Here is a 5,000-nt window from a genome sequence, read left to right as displayed (position 1 = left end):
TTAAATTAAATTAAATTAAATTAAATTAAAAAGAAATTAAATTAAATAATTAAATTAAATAATTAAATTAAATAAAAAAATAAATTAAATAAAATACAAATATGAAATGAAATGAAATAATGAAATAAAATAAAATAAAATAAAAATTTAAATGAAGAAATTTAATTTAATTTAATTTAATTTAATTTAATTTAATTTAATTTAATTTAATTTAATTTAATTTAATTTAATTTAATTTAATTTAATTTAATTTAATTTAAATGAAATAATTCAATTAAATAAAAAATTACATAAAAATATCAAATGAAATAATGAAAAAAATAAAATAAAATAAAATAAAATAAAATGAATAAATAAATAAATAAATAAATAAATAAATAAATAAATAAATAAATAAATACATACATACATACATAAATAAATAAATAAATAAATAAATAAATAAATAAATAAATAAATAAATAAATAAATAAATAAATAAATAAATAAATAAATAAAAACAAATAAATAAAATAAAATAAAATAAAATAAAATTGAAATTGAAATTAAATAAAAAACAAATTTAATTAATTTAAATGAAATTAAAAAGAAATGAAATAAAAAATAAAATAAAAATATCGAATGAAATAATGAAATAAAATAAAATGAAATGAAAAAAATGAAGAAATAAAATAAAATGAAATAAAATAAAATTGAAATGAAATAAAAAAGAAATTTAATTAATTTAAATGAAATTAAAAAGAAATGAAATTAAATAATTAAATGAAAAAAAAATAAAATGAAATAATGAAATAAAATACAATGAAATGAAGAAATAAAATAAAATTAAATAAAATTGAAATAAAATAAAAAATAAATTAAATTAAATTAAATTAAAAAGAAATTAGATTAAATTAAATAATTAAATGAAATAAATAAAAAATAAAATAAAAATATGAAATGAAATAATGAAATAAATTGGTCCAGAACCCTTGCCTCATTCCTGCACATTACACGCGTAATACGTGTCGTTACGTGTTATGAAACATGTGGTTTAAGCGTGTCACATGACTCAGGACACGCTCTGCTTCAGCGGCGAACATCTCATTCCCAGGGGGACTTTCAGCACAACTGAGAATAATAATGAGCCATTTCTCTGATGAAAATATAACAACACAATATAATGATAAATCAGCGGCGGAGCTGTGCGCTTTAGCCTGTGTGTGTGTGTGAGAGAATATAATTACAGTGTGTGTGAGATTACAGCTGGATCTCTTATAATGTGAGTTATTTCAGCTCAAATCTGAAATGTCAGACTCACCTCAGATAGAGGCTTCTCGACTGGCTTATTGGTGTATTCTGGCCAGGAACCGCCCACTTACACCGGCTGACTGACATCTGAGGTGATATATGAGGGTTTATGTGATTAGACCATGTTTGTGCATTTGAGATCAGACGAGGAGAACTCATAAAGCACAGGCTCGTGAATGACGTTCCATCAGCGTGGAGGTCAGTGTGGAGGTCAATTTTGAGGTCAGTGTGGTGGTCAGTGTGGAGGTCAATGTTGAGGTCAGCGTGGAGGTCAGCGTGGAGGTCAGCGTGGAGGTCAATGTTGAGGTCAGCGTGGAGGTCAGCATGGAGGTCAATGTTGAGGTCAGCGTGGAGGTCAGCGTGGAGGTCAATGTTGAGGTCAGCGTGGAGGTCAGCATGGAGGTCAATGTTCAGGTCAGCGTGGAGGTCAGCGTGGAGGTCAGCGTGGAGGTCAGCGTGGAGGTCAGCATGGAGGTCAATGTTGAGGTCAGCGTGGAGGTCAGCGTGGAGGTCAGTGTGGAGGTCAGTGTGGAGGTCTGCGGGTTCCTCCAGTGGTGTAGATGGATCTGAGAGGAGTGTGTAGGCTGGTGTGGACCTGCATTGAACACTTGATCACTGTGATTGACACACGGATGATCCTCAGTCTAGAGTGAGTCTATAGAGTCTCTCAGCTGATGCTTGACCTCTTCAGACATCAGTGTTAATGTCTCTCTCTCTCTCTCTCTCTCTCTCTCTCTCTCTCTCTCTCTCTCTCTCTCTCTCTCTCTCTCTCTCTCTCTCTCGTCCTCAGCTGTATTCTTCTCTTCTGTCCTCTCACAGTTCTTCAGCTCCAGCAATGAATAATGTCTCTAAATGTCAGGCGTCTTTTATTAAGATCAGAAATGGCTCTGAAGAGGCGCTCAGGTGTTTGTCCGGCTGTCAGACGGTGTGTGTGTGTGTGTGTGTGTGTGTCTCCGTTTGGCTGTCTGTAGTGTCTGTATTTGCTGGAATCACATGCGTCAGCTGAACTCAGACGGTCAGGTTGGTCTAGTTTGAAACTGATGATGATGTGACAGTCTCCATTAACTCGTCCGAGTTTTTCTAGCAATCCGTGTCTTCACTGTTATACACTCTCACGCATCTTCTGGAAGAGAACAGAATCTCCTCATCAAAACACAAGAGAAGAAGCATTGCTGACACACGTCAAAAAACACGATCATCAACATTAAACAGCATATAAATCAATGTGTGTGAGAGAGTGTGAGAGTGAATGTGCGCGAGTGAGTGAGTGTGTGAGTGAGTGAGTGTGTGAGTGTGTGTGAGTGCGCGAGTGCGCGAGTGAGTGAGTGTGTGTGAGTGTGTGTGAGTGAGTGTGAGTGTGTGAGTGAGTGTGCGCGAGTGAGTGAGGGAGTGTGAGAGTGAGTGTGTGAGTGAGTGAGTGAGTGAGTGAGTGTGTGAGTGAGTGAGTGAGTGAGTGAGTGAGTGTGTGAGTGAGTGTGCGCGAGTGTGTGAGTGAGTGTGTGTGAGTGTGAGTGTGTGAGTGTGCGTGAGTGAGTGTGAGTGTGTGTGAGTGTGTGTGAGTGTGTGTGAGTGAGTGAGTGAGTGAGTGTGTGAGTGCGTGAGTGCGTGAGTGTGTGAGTGAGTGAGTGCGTGAGTGCACGAGTGAGTGTGTGAGTGAGTGTGTGTGAGTGCGCGAGTGAGTGTGCGAGTGAGTGTGAGTGTGCAAGTGAGTGTGAGAGTGCAAGTGAGTGTGAGTGAGGGTGCGAGTGAGTGCGAGTGAGTGAGTGAGTGAGTGAGTGAGTGTGTGAGTGAGTGCGTGAGTGCACGAGTGAGTGTGTGAGTGAGTGTGTGTGAGTGTGAGTGTGCAAGTGAGTGTGAGTGTGCAAGTGAGTGTGAGAGTGAGTGTGCGAGTGAGTGAGCGAGTGAGTGAGCGAGCGAGTGAGTGTGCGAGTGAGTGTGCGAGTGAGTGTGCGAGTGAGTGTGAGTGTGCAAGTGAGTGTGTGAGTGAGTGTGCGAGTGAGTGAGCGAGTGAGTGAGCGAGTGAGTGTGCGAGTGAGTGTGCGAGTGAGTGTGCGAGTGAGTGTTGCTAGTGAGTGTGCGAGTGTGTGAGTGAGTGAGTGAGTGAGTGTGTGAGTGAGTGAGTGTGTGAGTGAGTGTGCGAGTGAGTGTGCGAGTGTGTGAGTGAGTCAGTGAGTGAGTGTGTGAGTGAGTGTGTGAGTGAGTGTGTGAGTGAGTGTGTGAGTGAGTGTGTGAGTGAGTGTGTGAGTGAGTGTGTGAGTGAGTGTGAGTGTGAGTGAGTGAGTGTGCGAGTGAGTGTGCGAGTGAGTGTGCGAGTGAGTGTGCGAGTGAGTGTGCGAGTGAGTGTGAGCGAGTGTGTGAGCGAGTGAGTGAGTGAGTGTGTGAGTGAGTGTTTGAGTGAGTGTGCGAGTGAGTGTGCGAGTGAGTGTGCGAGTGTGTGAGTGAGTGAGTGAGTGAGTGTGTGAGTGAGTGTGTGAGTGAGTGTGTGAGTGAGTGTGTGAGTGTGTGAGTGAGTGTGTGAGTGAGTGTGCGAGTGAGTGTGCGAGTGAGTGTGCGAGTGTGCGAGTGAGTGTGAGCGAGTGTGTGAGTGAGTGAGTGAGTGAGTGAGTGTGTGAGTGAGTGTGTGAGTGTGTGAGTGAGTGTGCGAGTGAGTGTGCGAGTGAGTGTGCGAGTGAGTGTGCGAGTGAGTGTGCGAGTGAGTGTGCGAGTGAGTGTGCGAGTGAGTGTGCAAGTGAGTGTGAGTGTGAGTGTGCGAGTGAGTGTGAGTGTGAGTGTGCGAGTGAGTGTGTGAGTGAGTGTGTGAGTGAGTGTGTGAGTGAGTGTGCGAGTGAGTGTGCGAGTGTGTGAGTGAGTCAGTGAGTGAGTGTGTGAGTGTGTGAGTGAGTGTGTGAGTGAGTGTGTGAGTGAGTGTGTGAGTGAGTGTGTGAGTGAGTGTGTGAGTGAGTGTGCGAGTGAGTGTGCGAGTGAGTGTGCGAGTGTGTGAGTGAGTGTGTGAGTGAGTGTGTGAGTGTGTGAGTGAGTGTGTGAGTGAGTGTGTGAGTGAGTGTGTGTGTGTGTGTGAGTGAGTGTGTGAGTGAGTGTGCGAGTGAGTGTGCGAGTGAGTGTGCAAGTGAGTGTGAGTGTGAGTGTGCGAGTGAGTGTGCGAGTGAGTGTGCGAGTGAGTGTGCGAGTGAGTGTGCGAGTGAGTGTGCGAGTGTGTGAGTGAGTGAGTGAGTGAGTGTGTGAGTGTGTGAGTGAGTGTGTGAGTGAGTGTGTGTGTGAGTGAGTGTGTGAGTGTGAGTGAGTGTGTGAGTGAGTGTGTGAGTGAGTGTGTGAGTGAGTGTGTGAGTGAGTGTGCGAGTGAGTGTGCGAGTGAGTGTGCGAGTGAGTGTGAGTGTGAGTGTGCGAGTGAGTGTGCGAGTGAGTGTGCGAGTGAGTGTGCGAGTGAGTGAGCGAGTGAGTGAGCGAGTGAGTGTGCGAGTGAGTGTGCGAGTGAGTGTGCGAGTGAGTGTGCGAGTGAGTGTGCGAGTGTGTGAGTGAGTGTGTGAGTGAGTGTGTGAGTGAGTGTGTGAGTGAGTGTGTGAGTGAGTGTGTGAGTGTGAGTGAGTGTGTGAGTGAGTGTGTGAGTGAGTGTGTGAGTGAGTGTGCGAGTGAGTGTGCGAGTGAGTGTGCAAGTGAGTGTGAGTGTGAGTGTGCGAGTGAGTGTGCGAGTGAGTGTGCGAGTGAGTGTGCGA

At 42.8% G+C, this 5,000-nt stretch overlaps 1 protein-coding gene across 1 annotated transcript in view; it reads left to right on the top strand.

Moving 5' to 3' along the window:
• Window positions 1-5,000, top strand: part of cacna1ib (calcium voltage-gated channel subunit alpha1 Ib) — a gene marked incomplete at its 3' end in the record, with an annotated part of 114,565 nt that overhangs the window by 474 nt on the left and 109,091 nt on the right. The gene's annotated exons all lie outside the window — the stretch shown is intronic.

Source organism: Gobio gobio, assembly GCF_949357685.1.
Source record: "Gobio gobio genome assembly, chromosome: 17".
Classification (NCBI taxonomy): Eukaryota; Metazoa; Chordata; class Actinopteri; order Cypriniformes; family Gobionidae; genus Gobio; species Gobio gobio.
This window is presented reverse-complemented; position numbering and strand designations above follow the sequence as displayed.